We start from the raw sequence: 17,649 nt of genomic DNA on the forward strand, positions 1-17,649 counted from the left end.
CGCTGCTCATGTGAGAATCATGCGCTGCTATTTCTGCGGCTTCTGCCAGTTGGCCCCGCTCACCTTTTCTGTTCGTACTGCAGCGGCCAGGAACCAACGAAAGAGGAAGCCTCGGCCGGCTCCGGGCTGCGCTGCCAGGAGCGCGTCTGTAGTGGGTCCAGCAGCAAAAACAAAACAGGGCAGGGCCGGGAGGCCCGGCCAGAGCAGCTGAGCGTGGAAACAAAGACGCCCGCCCACGGCAGCCGGCAGCAGCCCGCAGGATGGAAGGGCAGGCGGGACCCGAGCTGCGAGCCGGGCTGCGGCCTCCCAGAGGGGGGAAACTGAGGCCCAGAGAGAGGATGTGACAACTCTGGGCAGTGGCCAAGCCGGGTCTCCTGAGCGCCCGTCCACACTGCTGTCTGATTTTAGGAGCTCTGCTGCTAGTGATGTAACCCTGGACAACTTACTCTCCCCAGCCTCAGTGATCTCATCTGTAAAATGGGGTGAGAAGAATACCTCCCTCCCTCGGAGAGTGGTTGTGAGAATGACAGGACAAAGTGTAAACACAGCTGGTGGCACGATGCGTGGCGCGTAGGAAGCCCTCCGTCAATGATCGCTCATCTTACTTGAACGAGGACTTGAGATGCACGCAGAGCAGGGGAGAGAGATCGCAAACACCTGATCTGTCAGCCATCACGGCTGCTGTTCACGAGGGATCAGCACAGCTGAAGGCAGATCAGGTTGAGTATACGATCTGTGCAGTTCTGACGTTATTGTCGTGTTTAATTAAACGGCGGGCTCTCCTGCGCCTCCAGGAAGAGCCCAAGTTGGATGAGGAGGAAGCGGGTCACGTGAGCCGCGGAAGCGTGGCGGTCCCCACTTCCTGAACCTGTGTTTACCCGCTTGTGAAGGCGCATCCTGAGCCTTCCTGACCGACAGTTTAAAGTGTTCAACTTCGAAGTTATATTCTGATGGAGAACACTTCCTAAAAGGCTGGAGGATTGTTCTAGGGATAAAAGAAGAAAGGAGACGGTGAATAGCACCACGTTTGGGGAAAACTCTAGCGATGTATGATTATCTCCCCGTTAGGCCCAGGTACATGGAAGCGATAAGGAACCAGCTTATAATAACATTTATTCCAAAAGTGATTGACGTCCGGTTCTGACACCAACTGGTCATGAATCACTTACTAAAAATGATCACACAACAACAATGACCGATTATTGAGCTCTTACTGGATGTCAGGTATTGTGCAAACTACTCTGTGTTTGCCCTCTCACTTAATTTCTACAGCAACCCCGTGAAGTATTTCCCCCTTTAGTGATGAGGAAGGTGAGGCTTAGAGATGTTAAATTACTTGCCCCAGGTCACTCAGCTTATAAGGGCTCTTGTGCCGTCAGCCACCGGCTGTGTCCTGCTCCCTCTTAATATTAATCCTAAGCTGAATATAATCTCCGTGGGTCACTGTTGTCTCCTATAAATTAAAGACTGGACTACGTCGTTGCCAAGGCTACTTCTTTCAAAATTCTAAATGTTTCCATAAAGAGGCACAGTTTATAATAAGCAATGTTGCTTTCCAAATAAATTCTAACCGATTAAGGAACCAGTTATCTTTTTTGTATGTATTACCGTTTAAATTAGACATTTCAGGAAGGGATTAAAAACTGGGAAAAATAGTTTCACGTGATGTTTTGATGTCTGTGCACGCCCATGGCCCTTGGGAAGAATTAACATTTTTACCAAATTGGGGGTGCTCAGTTGATAGTGACTGATCAATATTAATGCAGAAGTGTATCTCCTTGTGCTGTCAAGGGCAAAATGTAAACTTTATTTGTGCTGGCCTTTATTTCTAAGGAAGGTTGTGCTTTTGTTCATATAATCTGTCTCCTGAAGGTAAGCAGTCTGAATAGGTCAGCATTAATTCTTTACTCTGTGAATCTATCAAGTTTTTTATGTCCTAATGTAATTATGCTTCTAAATTCTCAATATTTATTGGTATCTTTGAAATTTTGTTAGTTAGCGTCATCTAGATTAATATGTGCTGAGAATCACTACCTGTGTGACCTTGGACAAGTTTCAGAATCTCTCTGGGCCTTAGTTGGCTCAGCTACAGAATGGAGATTATAATGGGGTCATCATTGTATTATTATGGGTTGTTGAGAGCATTCAGTGAGTTAATTAGGTGAAGCCCTTCAAATTGTGCCTGGCACTTGTAAGTGCTATGTAAGTGTTAACTGATGGTGTTAATCACTGACCATTTCCAAACTGGAATCTTCTTACAATTGTGTCCAATAAGTTTTAAATCATAATAAGCCTTTTAGCTGATTCTATTTTTAATTGATATTCAACGTCGTAAAGTTTGCTTTTTTCATTTCTCCCTGGTGTCTGTGGTTCCATTTGCATAAAAAGTCTTCTCTTTTAAGAAATTTTCATATTCTTCTACTTCATCCTCTCTTTAGTGCTACGGTAAGTGGTGACTCACTGTTTATTTTTTCCTTAGAATTTTATCTAGAGAAACTTCTGATTTTAAGCTGTGACATAGAATGGGTCTGGTTCCACTCATTGAATTGATTTACTCTGAACTGCAGATTATTTTAGGTAGAATTTGTCCTCAGTTTCTTCCTTGGTGTCCAAGTTTCAGAGAAACATGCTCGCAGCCCTAGTCGTGCTGAGTAGCGGGTTTTAAAATGACACCACGAGATACGCATTTCTCAGATACAGAAGTTTGTTGTTCTGTTCTTTTGGCGAGAAGAGACCCTTCTTCCTGGGAAATGTAGCCACAGATTGCTGGGTTTGAGTTTTATTAATATCCTTGCAGATTGAAAACAAAATGTTTTCCCTCCCCGTTTTTGTTCTTTTCCATGTGGCAAACCCGGTGATTTGCCACATGAGCCAATGTGTGTCTCATATGCTTATTTTCTTGTGCACTAGCGCCCTGGTGATGTCATCTGGAATGTGTGCAATCCTGGGGAATAAATAACATGCTAGAAAACCATTTGCTTTGAGGCAACTGATTTGCACTCCTGCACCTTACAGTGTGCTCTAAATAGCTCAAACTAGTTTCCTTTTTAAAAATTAATTTCAAGACAGGCCACTTCTCCCATGTTTCTTGGTTCAAATAATATTAACCACAACAATAATATAAAAAGATGTTTATAACTAATGACTATAATTTGAGAGTCACATTTTCAAAATTATTTTAAATTTGGTATCTGTGCCATGAAAATGTCTTTTTTTTTAAAAAAAAAAAAGCAAATTACTAGGTTAAAAGTTTTGACTTTTTCAGCTTGGCTCACGTATATATCTTTGTTGCTTTCTTGTTGCCGTTCTTTAAAAATGTTCATTGACTAAAAAGAGTGCCCAGTGTTAAGATGTAAGCCTGCTGGGCGAATTTAAACTGGACTGTTCGCAAACCGCTTCCAAGCTGCCATTTCACTTAGGGATAAAGACTAGCATCCTTGGTCCCTGTCTCCTCCTCCTGGTGAGGGAGCTGCATCTTGATCCATCATTCTTGCAGGGAATCACTGAGACGGACGTTGACTAAAAGACAACACGGAAGTGTTTGGGGAAGAGGCGTTAATCCAACCAGGCATGCCACTGAATTCGAGAGACATTTCCAGACAAAACTTCTCAGTTTGCCAACTAACAAGCCAGCTGGCAGTGGTCACTTTCCCTTGCTGCCTTATCTTGAACACACTCTTGCTAGTTGAAGGCACAGTCCATTGAATTCCTCATTTCCTGTGTTACTCATTGCCTTCCTCCAGTGCCCCTTAATAAGTAAGCCAGACTCCCTTGAACTATAGGTTGGATTATGAAATGCTTGGGATTTTTAATGACTTTGAGCTCATTTAGAAAGTAATGCATGTTCCTCACGGCCCAGAATCGTAGAAGGCCAATTACCTCACTCTATTTATTTGGCAATTTAAGTGATGCCTTTTCTATAAAGAGCTCATTACACAAATGGCCCCCTGTGCAATCAATGTTATTTTAGTGGGGAATTTCAAAGACGGAAGTTTGATGACTTGCTTTAAAGCCAGTTCGATGAAAGCAATGAAAATCTTATCTTGACTATGCTTTTAAAGTTGGCCTTCCGGCTAATCACCATGTGGAAGAATATTAAGAAAAATATTTTAAACTTAGAACCTGTGAAATTCTAAAAGTCTTAGAGAACAGTAGTCAGATCTTTACTTTTATAATTAAAATAATTAAACAGTAAAGATTCCTTGGAATTTGATCACTAGGACTTCAATAGGAAGATGTCTGTAGTCAGTATAGCCTGCCATAGACAAGCTTTTTTTTTAAAAAAACAGCTTTTGAGTTTATCGTTCTAGTCATGCCATCATGTCGTCTTTGGGTTTGACCGAAAAGTATTGTGTCTTTTGGGTCACCCATTAGGTTTTAGAGCTTCCTCTTGATCTTTCTCACTTACACACACACAACACACACACACAGAGACATACACACACACCATCACAAAGACTACGAGAAAAAGCAGTTGGTTTTTCTGAGGTGGTTAATGCCCTTTTCTGTAGCAGTTTAGGAGCATAGGATGTAGTTTGTGAATTAGGGAGGCACAGATATTTTCTTAAAAAGAAACTTGAATAAAACTCTGTTTGTGCCTTTAACTCACTGGTTCATTCAGCAATGTGTATAGAGTGCCTGCAGCGCACTAGGCTTTTTTTTTTTTTTTTGAGCAAGATTAGCCCTGAGCTAACTACTGCCAGTCCTCCTCTTTTTTGCTGAGGAAGCCTGGCCCTGAGCTAACATCGTGCCCATCTTCCTCTATTTTATACGTGGGACGCCTACCACAGTATGGCGTGCCAAGCGGTGCCATGTCCACACCCGGGATCCGAACCGGCGAACCCCGGGCCGCCGAGAAGCAGAAGGTGCGCACTTAACCGCTCCGCCACCAGGCTGGCCCCACACTAGGCATTTTGATCAGACTGTCTCACATGACATTTGTAACAAAGATGACTCATGGACCCGGGGACCACCATCCCCTTTTAGAGGTGCGCTCCTGTTCAGCTTATACTTAAGAAGGACTAGACTGTTGATGTCTTGTTTTATTATATTTTTGAATTTTACTGTCACCCTACTCCTATCTACACCAAAATATTAAGGTATTAAACATTTCTTAAAATAAATATTAATTGGAGGGGTCGGCTCCGTGGCCGAGTGGTTAAGTTCGCGCACTCCGTTGCGTCGGCCCAGGGTTCGGATCCCGGGTGCGGACATGGCACCACTCGTCAGGCCACGTTGAGGTGGCGTCCCACATCCCACAACTAGAAGGACCTGCAACTAAGATATACAACTATGTACAGGGGCGTTTGAAGAGATAAAACAGAAAAAAAAAAGATTGGCAACAGTTGTTAGCTCAGGTGCCAATCTTTAAGAAAAACAAAAAAAAATATTAATTGGGCCTATTTTAACCTCCTAAACTTTTATATTATTCTCATTACATCAACTCTAGTATCCAACTAGCTACTTAAGACTTCTTTCATCTGGGCTTTGATAAGACTTATTGTTGTAATTAATATAGTATCACCATTTTTTTTCTCAAGTTCCAGGAAATAAAAAGGGCTTTTTTTCTACAAATGAAACAATCCTCAGCGTGCCATGAACTGCCAGTGTTATCTGGCCTTTGTTCCTTCTCTTTCCCAGAAAAATGATCTCAGTGCTGAACCAAGAGCTCAGATGCACTGTAGATGTCCAGACAACCTGTTACAGTAAATATATGGTAAATAACTATATACACACAGACAAAAACAGATGAGCACTCTAGAGGGTTTCCATTCCTGGAATGCCAACTGAAACCCAGTACAAGAGGCCCGCAAGGTGTAGGACGGAATATTCTAGTGTTGCAGAATGGTGAATGGATCGGGGTATGACTTTAAAGAGGGAGGTAGGTAGTTGTTGACAAATCTTAGTTTGAAAGTGGGTTAGGTCATGGGAAAGTACATATCAGGGCCGTTGTGAGGATTACCTCATTTCTTTCTCACAGTAACTCAGTGAGGTAGTACTATCATCATCCCGAGTTTACTGATGAAGAAACCAAGGCATGGATTGGTAAAATAATCTTCTGGGGAATTCAGCAGCTAGTAAGTAAGTGATAGAGCCAGGCAAGGCAGGTCGGCTTCAAAGCTGTCCTGTCTGACTACCTGTTTCTTTCTACACCCTAACCCCACTTATATGGCGCATCAGTCTGCAAACTTCTTCTGTTTTCTTCACTAAAGAATATCCAGACTGTCTTCCCACAACTGCTTACCCACTTTATTTCTTCCATAATTGCTACAAATATGGATCCGTACGGCAACATCACCAACTCATAGAGTAGTTAAGTAGCAAAGAATCTTACAGATTCCTGTGGACTAATTTATCAGCAGAAACACTAAGCAAGGTGAGGGTTGCCCAAATCTTGAAAATTATTATGCTATAAAGTTTGTAGTTACCAAGTACAAGCCACTATTTAAGTGTAGCACTTAAAACATCTTAGTGTTTCACTGTATTCAGCTCCAATAGGGCAGAGACCTTGTGTTGTGTATCTTGTCTGTCCAGCCTTTAACAGTGCCTGAGACATAAGAGTTGTACAAATTATGCCTGTTAAATGAATGACAGACTGAAGAAAGTAATAGATCTTGGTTTTGAATCCTTTTTGAATCCCATTCTTTCGTTAATAAGTAGATTCTTTTGATTTGATCAATGCAGAGTGAGAGCACCACCTAGTATTATTCTAAATATTATATTTCTATAATACTGCCTAAGATGTAAATCTTTTTTTTTTTTGGCAGCCATATTACGCTACTGACTCAAGCTGGCTACATGTGCCACAAAAATCCACATCCCCAACCCCTGCCCCTACTCTGCTTTCGGGTAGACTGGAACTCCATGAAGGGCTAAGTCCTTGAATTGGGCTGAGATTGAGAGCTCCACTTTACTGCATCTCTGTACACTCTTGCATGTGAATTGAGCCCTTCTCTCCTTCTCTTCCATCTCTTCCTCTTCCCAGCCGTTGGAACAGGTTGTCTTTTTCATGTGAAGGAAGCATTGTGACTCAGCTCCCTCCAGCACTGTTTTTGATTCCAAACCCTTGCACCTAACAGACCACTTAGAACACTGGGATAAACAAGCTTTGTTAACTCCCGAGAGCCTCCTGGTTTCGTGATCCGTTTCTGCCTCTTAGGGGCCAAATGGTGTTAGGCTTCCTCAAGACTTGGCCAGAAAACTGGCAAGTCGATTAATCTGTAGTTAATCACAGCAATAAATGAACACAAAGGAAATGCAGATGTAAGTAGGGGATAAACTCTGAGTGGTTCCATCAGCAGTGATTCATGATGTTGAACTGGAATAATATTTTCCTCCATACACCCTCCCAGTTCCCTTTGTGACGCTGGAGAAGCATTTGGGGATGACTGTTAGGCTTGAGGTGGGTTCTGTGGTCATGGCTGTTGAAGATGGGTCCTACGGTTGTTAATCTGGCTGACAGATATTTTAATAAACATGTATGGTTGAGAATGGCATTATGTGCATTTAGAGGACAGTGGGAGTTGTGAGAGTAGCTTAAATATTAAAAAGATCAAGACGACGGAGGAGCAGTTTCTGGCATCTCCAAGTCTGAGATGCGGAATCAGAAGTGCAGACAGGGACACAAGGTTGGGTTCCAGTCTAAGCTGGGCCGCCCGTTGCTCTGGGACGCAGCAAGCCCCTTCCCTAATACCTGTGGGCCTCGCCTTCCTCACGCATAGTATCGGTGGTCATTTCTCAGGAGGATTACATGAGAGCGAGAATTTAAAGAGCCCAACCCCATGCCTGACTCAGAGGCTACACTCCAAAAATGTCACTCCCTTTTGTGTGCCTCGTCCTTTCTCTCCAGCCTCTTTGCTTCATCCCTCGGCTGACTCCTGCCCCCTCCTGTGCACTCGGTCAATTCAGCGATTATGGTTTTTACAATAACGTGCCTGCTTGCCTCCTCGTTGGTGAATGTGGAGCGCAGTGCTCTGCCCCTCCACCGACGCTCACGCTGATGATCTTGGCTGGGGGACAGAGGCTGCTGGCAGAAGCCTGAGAGGGAACGCACCGTGGTAGCAGCATGAAAGAATTTGGCAAAGAGGTGCTCGCCACATGATTGTGATTCATACTGTACTCTCGAAATGTAGCAGGAGGGCTAGGAAAGGCTTTTAATGCCAGCACACAGAGAGCAGAGACACTCATTTTCAAACATCACATTCTTTTTATAGTACAGGCATGCCTCATAGGGAAAATATTGAACTTGGCCTGCCAGCACCACGAGAGTCGTCCCAACTGTGATTTTGTTACTTCAGTCACTCCCTGAATCAGACACTGGCTGCATGGAGGAAGCCTTCTATTAGAGATGCTTTGAAATTGTGTTTTTAATTAATTAACACCAACTCTGGCCTGCCTTTTAGTTTACTTCTAGCTGACTCCTTTTTTCTTTTCTTGTCTGGAACTTTTTTAGACATTTCCTCAAGGTCTCAATTGGATTGTTTGTAAGGATCTTGGTGAAAGAGTCATCTGTGTTGAGTGAACAATGCAAGGGGACTCCTCAAAGCGGAGTTCATCATCTCTGAATGACGCCGGTACATGGGAACGGGGTCGTTGGGGAAGGGTCTCTGGAAGTCTGGCATAATGCTTTTTGATCCCTTCACCCGTCCTCGATCCATTCATCCTGTTGTTAAAACTTAAAACTCGAGCTGACCAGCTGTTGGGAAAAGTCCTCAGTTTTATTTCAAGCAAATGGTGCTGCCTCCTGGGGCTGGAAGGAGGCTGACTTGAAGCACAATTATAAATGTATAGCTCTTTGGAGCGGCGGAAACCTACAAAATGGCCTTGATTCACAGGGCCCCTTTGGCTCAAAGGCTCTCTGCTTCCCATGTGCCATAAATCTGTATCTGCATCAAAAAGTGTAAAGGCTGCAGTGTATGGAAGTCCTTCTTCCTCTGCGAGTGTGTCTATGACAGATTTATACTGATGGTTGCACTGCTCCACAGTCACAGATTCCTATTAGAGTCATGCCCCACTAACTCAGCCCCCATTTCCTGTAGAAGTGGAGACAAGGTCCGGCGTGAAGGAGGGGTGAAATTACAGCTCGGCTCTCTAATTGCTGTTAGTACAGGAGGACCTTTAAGGGCCACTGCAAGACCCGTTTGTTCATTGCAACGTCTGCTGTGTCTCCCTGTCGGTGTGGTCACAGCTAAGAACTGAGGCACTCAGCCTCACCACCAGATCTGCCACAACAGGGCACTCCAGAATTCAGCATTGTCTGAATACAGGCCAAACAGATCCACTCGAAAAGAACAAATCACGTCTTTGGTTACAGTTTTTATATCTTTAACATGATTTGTTTTTCTTCCAGAGAGCGCAAGTTTAAAATGTGAAAAAAAAAAAAAAAAAAAGGTAGCGTTGAGTCCACTTAGAGGTTTTGCATTTTGGTATTTGTAAATGGATGCCGAACAAAACTTGTTTTTGCAACCACCTCCTTATTCAAGATGTTCATCCGTATGTGAACAGTGTAGGGTTCCAGAACTGGCTGCTTAGAACCCTCTTCTATTTGAACCCACCTTCATGGTTTACAGCTGGCCTGAGAGTGACTAGTGACAAAGAGCTAAATCAGAGCTGTAGTTCCAAGAATTAAGCAACGAAGTGACAAAAAGTTTAATTGGTCCAGTTTTGGGGGATAGGGATCAAAAGGGAAAAATATTGGAATGGTTTGAGACTTCCAGGAGGAGCAAAAGCAAGACTGATGTCTGACTTTCCAGCTCTAGTTAGAGTCCAGTCTGCACAGGATAAGCTGTTCCTTATCATCATGTTTGTTTTTGCTCAGAGCACCCAAAAATGTCACTAGCTGAAGGAGAATGTTTGTGATGGTATTTTTTAATTTGCTTTTTTTTTTTGAGATTGTAGTACTATAGAGAAATGATATAGAGGAGTGAAAAATTATATACCCAACAATTACTGTTATGGTTTTGAATTCATATCTCTTATTAATTTTTCTTCTCTTCTATTGGCCAACTTAACATGAGCAGGGTTATGTGCCTCTGGTGTTTGTATTATATCCACTGCATATTTTTTTTAACATGCTGAGGATTCTGGTTTAAATAGAAAATCAGATTGCAGTTTGAAGAACTCAGTTTTAAAACTCTACCATCTGCTAGATTTGTGAAAGAGGATCTGGTAAATGAAAATTGTGTGTGTATGTGTGTGGTTTGTTTTATAGGCACTGCATATTTCTTTGATGATCTATTTTCCAAGCTCATTCTTATCTTTTAGAAGATGTTTCCAGGATTTATGCATTTGGCAAGATTTCAGAGCACTCTGCAGTGGTGGAGAGGTACACTCCATTTATAGGGAACCCTGAATCGGGGTTGCTGAGAGCACTTACTTTGTCTTGTGCTTAAATTTATTTCTGCTCTGGACATTTCTTTCCAATGGGGTTTTTTTTTTCACATTGGCAAAAGTAAGCATTTTATCCATAAGAACTCGAATACTACAGCTTTTTCAGTCCAGACACAGAGGAAATTTGCAAAATGCATCAGGAAAGTATGCCAATTGTTTTTCAAGCCATCATGTATGTTGAGAAAGTATTGTATTCATTAGTGTTTGCAAAACTATTTATTTAATGATGCAAAAGTAAAGTTGACCTCTCCATTTTGGAGCACAGATGTATACACTTTATGGGAGTACACCCCAAGGTAGAGACTTATTGGAGTAGCTCTCAGAAAGGGCAAGGCTGGTCATAAACAGTGATGCAATAACCCCACAATTATGTACGCTCAATTATTGGGAAGGGAAGTCTGGGGAAAGTGTTTTATATGGTTGCCTGGGCAAACATAAGGGAGTGTGAGAAGCACAATCCCAAGGTTTGGACTTGTTGTGTATACCCCAAATAGCATCCTAATACCGCTTCATAATGTAAATCCACTGGTACCAGTAAAATGCCATTTAAAACAAATAATAAAAGGAACAACATTTGCAAAGCAATAAAGACACCACCTTTGCAACCACTTTACTACAGTTTTGAAAAATGTTAGTGAATAGCTCTCCAAAGATGCAAATAAATAATATTTTATTAGATTTCAGTCCAAGAGAAAGGGGAGGAAAGCCTTCAACTAGAATTACATGATTATTACTCTGCTCCTCCCTCAACCCAGCAAACATTAAAATGGAGCATAAAATAAGTCTATAACAAGATTTATGAGGAAAGGTATTACACTTAGGGGCACATTGTACAGAAAAGTCATTAAAATTGTTTGGGCCTTAGGCAGAGGGGGGGAAACCTCTTTAGAGAAATGAGAAATTCAGATGTGCCAAATGCCTTCCTGACAACTGGCTGAGGCTTAAGGTTTAAAACGCCACTGTACCTTAGCATTCTGATTCACTTTCTGTTGTCGCAGCTTCTCCTCACCAGACAAAACTGAAAGATGCTGTTTTCTCCAGGAAAACACACTAAAAGATGTCTAATAGGCCTGACATTCCTTTTGTATGCTCTGGTAGACCCAGGCTGCTGAATGGTAAAAACAGCATAAGGCCTGGTGCTTGTGCTGTATGTACTTCATGGAGGGGGTTTCAGGAAACAGACATTGCTCTTGTGCGCAAAATAAACGAGAGCAAAGCTCACTGATGTCTGGAGTCCTCACACCTTCCTTTCCCTTCTTCGTCCTATTCGGTCTGCCCAGCGGATTTTCCTTCTGGTTGGCTGTATGCGTGTTTTGATAATGGTGACAGCTCAGCATATTCTGTACGCTTTGTTCTGGCCTAGTTTGGTTAATGCATTCAATTCAGTATTCTGTGCTATCCTGTTTCCTTGCGGATGCCTTTATGTTATGATAAATCTCCGTTTATTCTGCCAGTAAATTTGAGGTGCGTGAGTGAATGTGTGTACACACGTGTGTGTTTTCTTATCTGTAAAGCCTTAACTTTGGTTTACTGTTTAACCAGGAAAGAAACTCAGCGGCACAAAGGGGTTCTAACGAAAACTATGTTCCTGTGGAGAATCCCCAAGGTTATGCAGTACCATAAAGTGTTGGTTTGGGGAGAAGTTCTGTAGTTCATCTTTATCGGAGTAATAGTTTTGGGGCTTTTAAAAGGAATGTTTCAAGGAGGTCTTTGAAAAACATTTTCTTCAAATGTTCATTGCATCTAAGATCCCATTTGTGTCCCTTTATTTGCTCCAGAATACCGCCAGACTGCCAACAAAGGAGGGCCTGTGCTCCCAGGAATTTTCTGCATTCCTCTCTGGAGTAGGCATTTTTCTCAGCTACAAAGGCCCTTTGGCGAATTCCCTCTAATCATTGGATTTACCCTGGGCTCTGATAGGTGCCATTCATGGACTTGGTCTGCTGTTTGATGGGGCTGAGGCATTAATGGGATCTTTTCATGATAAACAAAACTGGGTAACATTACCAGAGGGGTCACAAAGCTGCTGTGGTCCGAGGTGTAGTGCTTTCTCTCTCCTTCTCTTTCTCTGTCTGTTTTTCCCTGCTTCCTCTTAGTCTTGCCTCTCCTTTCTTTTTGTGACTGTACGTTTCAGTGTGTGTGTGGCACTGCCGTTTCTAGAAGCAGATCTCCTGACCTTTGCTGTGGCGCGTAAGTCACTGGCCAATTGCAGGCCTTTCTTGGACAAAAGATGGTTCTATAAACGGATCTACAGTAGCTCTGCAGCCTGTGGGGAGGTCTGTGTTTTCCTAATTGATTAAACATTGGAGGAACACTGCATGAAGAATCTGATTTAGAGATCTTTCTTACATGCTGGCATTTAATTGCCCAAAATATCTGGTCGTTGGGATGAATGAGTGTGGAAGCAAACACTTCCATCGGCTGCTCTGCCTGGTTCATCCTTAGCTATGTTGTCAGTGCCAGACTTCACAGGGCAGCCTCAGTCTCTGTCGCTCACTGACTCCTCCTAAGAAGAATGGAGATGTGGTTCACGGAAACCTGATTCCTGCAAAGGAGTGACAAGTATGGTCAGAATGATCACACTAGTTGTTGATGGAAAAAAACCTGACATCACGAACTAGAGACAGGCAGTCGTGTTATCTGTATCATTTTATGAGTTTCAAAGAAAACAAATCTTATTTTAACTGGAAATCTTTGTGATTAACAAGTAGAGTTTCAGGCATCCTAATAGAGGTATTCTGTTTACTTCTGACGCGTTTTCTTATGCTCCATCTTAAAGGGGAGAGTCCAGGAAAAGGGACAAGAAAGGATTGGTCAGCGAGAGCACAAAGGGAGGAAGAATCTTTTAAAACAGAGTTTTAAAATTCAAAAGGGATATTAGGGTGAGTGATGCTGGATAAGGAGCAATGCTTATCTTTTCTTCTGGAGAAATAAGAAAGTTAACTGATTCATCCGTAGGAAAGAGTGGCACAATGGTTTCACATTTGCACAAGCTACCACATTTGCATCTGCATTTTACTTCTGATGTGAGCTGGTTTAGTGAAGATGTTTCAGTGTGAGGTTCAGATCCCATTAGGTAACAAACATGATACCAGCCTGCTTTCCAGCTCAGATGTGGTGATGCTGTTTCATAGCCCCCAAAGATCCCTTCCACAGTCAGGTTTCAATATACATGTGCTGTCGGTCAGGCAGGGGAAGTTTGACAGCTAGCACAACTGGGTAAAAAATCATTCTCTTCAGCTGAGCCGTGTTGTAGTCATTTTCTTTGAGGTTTTGTTTTTTGATTGATGCTATTTGTTGTCATCAGTTCGGTATAATCTATGGTAAATCGTGAACCAGTGTTCCAGTCTTTGCGATGACTTTTGCAGCTCTCGCAGAGTGGAGCTTCCCAGTCTCAGCAGAAGCCTGCAGTGGCTGATGTTTCCTGCACAGCCCAGGACGCCAGTCCCGAAAAGGTGCCAGCAAGGCATTGTTTTTTTCCTTTAAGAAAGCTTTGTGAGTTTTTAAATATCGATGTTATTAAATATTCTGGTGTTCCATACGTATTATTATTGCATATATTTGACATCCTTTAAGGGCTGAAATTTCGTTTTTATCTGTTATGACCCGAGCGATAGCAACTATGTTTTGTGTACCAACTACGTCAAGCACTTGACTCACATCGTCCTTAATCCTCCTGGCAACCCTGCAGAATCGTGCTATGATTATTCCCATCTCACAGATGAGGAAACTGAGGGTCAGGGAAGTTACATTGTTAGAGGATAATGGAGCCAGATTCCAACTATGTGTGGCAAACTGCAACAGCTCTGGTCTTCCTGTTTTGCCCCTTGTCTGATTATAACTCATGCCTCCAAACAGATGAAAACTTAAAGGTTTAGTCAAATATCCAAATGTTTCCAAATGTACTTCTGTTTCATAGCTTGTAGTTTATGACATGTTGGGGAGCAAGTCCTTTTCAATATTTATTTATTCCCTGTAGTACCTACATGAACTCCCCCCCACCACCCCACCATAATGGCTTCAGGTCCTACTTTCCCCTGCTTCAGAATTCACTCCATTACTTCATTGGCCTTCTCTGTCATCACAGGACCTGTACACTTGGGAAAATCTGCCCTATGATGTGATAATTGCAAGATATTTTCTGAATTGCAGAAGGTTTGCGTAGAGGGAGACAGGGTTTGGATCAAGCTTATCTCTGGACGAGAAGAATTGGCCGAGGGAATTAAGTGGACACTTTCTGGCCAAGTTTCTAGATGCTTATTGAGGAAAAGCCTACTTCACTCTAGACCATTCTCTGCATGCTAGACATTTTACCTTGGTCTGTACCCTTTAGGATTTTACATTCTGAGGAAGAAAGTGATTATTTTTCAGACTGTGTTATTTTTATGATGAGAATTAAAGACTTTTCATCCCTGGATAGTTTTCATTGAATTTACAAATATCCCACTGCATCTTAGGCAAGCTGACATTTGCAGTTCCATCATGAACTATCACGTTTTACCTCTCAACACTTTTGCCGCCTAAGTAACCACTTTCTTCACACTTGGGTTTTTCAACTTCTCACAGTCAGACATTGAGGCAGCTATTTGGGGGAATTTAAGAAGATAATAAATAAATAATAAAATCCAATGAGGGGGAAAGCTTTTTATCTTTGTCATCTGAATATTTTGTGTTTCCAAAACTCTTTGACTTATTAGGATAATTACTTCATTACTTTAGATTATTTTGCTGATTACTAGTAGCAACTTAGGTCATGTTTACCCTGTTGACAATGAAAGTAATTAGTTTGAATTGAGGTCCCCTTGGATTATTTCAGTCATTGCCACCTCTCAGTTAGAGAGAAAGGACGGTTATTATCAGTCTCTACGTTAGCTAGGAGGGCCTTACTACACTCCAAATTTGTAGATGATGAGACTTTGTACTAGATCTTAAGTTACCAAATGGCTTAGCGTTTCCCACGCTACTATTCTGAGGACTCATTTTTGTTCTCACCCCCAGGATGTGGTCAAGCTCTTCTCCCCAAGATATTTTTCAAGGGTGTTATCAAGCTAGGTAGAGTCTGCTCCTAGTGCAGAGCGCAGCTGAGTGTCGGAGATCAGAGCTTATCAGTCTGGAATCTTGTGCGTGATTCAGGTGGGAACCAGGCAAGTGGCATCAACTTTTCCTCTTAGGGCTCACAGTGAGTTCACATTAGCCGCTGCTCAAGGACCAACTCTGTGAACTGTCATCAATGCTTGGAGCAGGGGACGGAGGCCGTAGGAACAATTTTATGGTTCCCTGTTCTCAAAAAGACCACTAAGAACAAAATTAGCCCAATTTTTGTAGTAGGAGCTCCAGTCATTTCTGAAGATTCACTAAATTCTCCTGTTTACAGGTAAAGGTAGACAGACCCAAACTAGCCTGAGTTACAAAGGGAGATTTTGTGGTGTACAGGAGCCAGCTTGGAACGGATTATTAAATTTTCAGGAATTTTGTGGGCTGGTTGTTAAACATAGCAATTATTAAAAATTAACATATAAACTTACAATTAAATAAATTATGTCAAAAACAAAGTTAATACACCAAGCTCATCATTTTCAGATTATTTTATTAGATGTTACTATTATTTATGTTCTTGAGGTTATGTTTAGTGTATCTGTATGGAGAAAATAGTATGTAATGTGTGCCACTGTGCAATTCTTTCCAACTCTGTGTTCACTGATGACACACTGGTAGCTTGAAACCGACCACCGTGGGAGCATTTATGCCACAGAAAGGAGCAGATGCTACAAATAGGGCTTGATAGATCATTTTGATGATTATCTAGACTTAAGTTATTGAGAACATTTTAACAATGCAGGTTAAACTTGAGTGTTGTACCTGTAGCCTTTACGTTGTGAATAGCACAAAAAAATTTGAGGAAAAATTCTTCAAGTATTCGAAAACTACTATTCAATCAGCAACAAACTCATTCCCATTATTGGTGAACGAGTAAAGTTCTGCCTTCATTGTTTCACTTTGGTTTTACCTATTAATGTAAATGAAAATCTCAACCTGTATTTATGTGGCGATGCACTCATTTGTTAATGACAAGGCTATTTCTTTGCTGAATTGAATAGTAATCAAGCATTGATTTGTAGTCTCATTTTGTGACACTATATTTGGTGATAGAATTATAAAAACTGATAGTGAATTTTGCAAGAAATAGCAAGTCAAACTGAAGTTACAGGTGTTTGGAATTTACAAATAGAGTATTGTATGTCTTATTATTATTTGAGATTGTTTGCTATACATTCTTTATATCAAAAAATTTATAATAAACTTATGTAAGTGTATATATGCACGTATTTTTTCTCCCAGAGAGCCCGGTGTTAATCATTTACTAGGATAAAGAAGACAATGGAAGCCTTATGAACTGAATCCATAAATTCTTCGTAAATTTCTGTTGAGTCGTATTTTTAGGCCTTTGTTATTCCAAGGACACCAGCAGAACTTTTCAAACAGAATTAAAAGTCACATACACATGCACACGTGTGTACGCCTACGAAAGAAAAGCCTTGGAAACTAACCTACTTTGTCTTTGAAAATCTAATCCAAGTGCATATATGTGAAATATACTAAAGTATGTCAGAAAACTAAGTTTTTTGTGTTAGGCCCATGGATTTGTGTTTCAGGTACAGTAAAAAGTGATGGTGTTTATTAACTTACTTTTTAAAAACTCTCAGTTTATCTTTTGGGAACCAGCTGTGTGCCAGCCTTTGTTCCTGGCTCCACTCAGAGATGGGTAAGACTTGGTCCCTGTTCCCCAAGTTGAATCAAGTGTCTGTGCTCACAGTATGGATCACCTCACTTTAAAGATGTTTTTTTCTATTCGAGATAAATAGTAAAACTAAAGAGTCAATCTCAATTTCTTAAGGAGAATTGGTATGAATTTGTGAAGGCCGATGATCTGAATTTGTTCCCATGGAATGGCAGCAGTAAACCAGCGATATTCAACATCTGTTGTGTGCTACATTCCGTACCAGGCACGTTCCTCAAAGCTAACCTTTTAAAGAACTCTGGGAACTAGGTTCTAATATCTCCATTTACAGAAAAATGAGACATTTTACACAAAATTAAAGATCATACTGGTAATAAATGATGGAGGTGGGGTTTGAGTTCAGGCCTTTCTGATTCAAAAATTCTCTGTCTTTCCTGAAAAGATTTTTTACCCCCAAGAGCCCCTAAAAAATAAAATAAACAAAAATTTTATTATTTTGTGTAACATTCCTGAACCCACGC

General features: G+C 41.5%; 1 protein-coding gene across 2 annotated transcripts in view; it reads left to right on the forward strand.

The window, feature by feature from the left end:
- The window catches only part of HMGA2 (high mobility group AT-hook 2), a 129,025-nt gene that overhangs the window by 53,173 nt on the left and 58,203 nt on the right, over window positions 1–17,649 (forward strand). The gene's annotated exons all lie outside the window — the stretch shown is intronic.

This window comes from Equus caballus, chromosome 6 (genome assembly GCF_041296265.1).
Source record: "Equus caballus isolate H_3958 breed thoroughbred chromosome 6, TB-T2T, whole genome shotgun sequence".
Classification (NCBI taxonomy): Eukaryota; Metazoa; Chordata; class Mammalia; order Perissodactyla; family Equidae; genus Equus; species Equus caballus.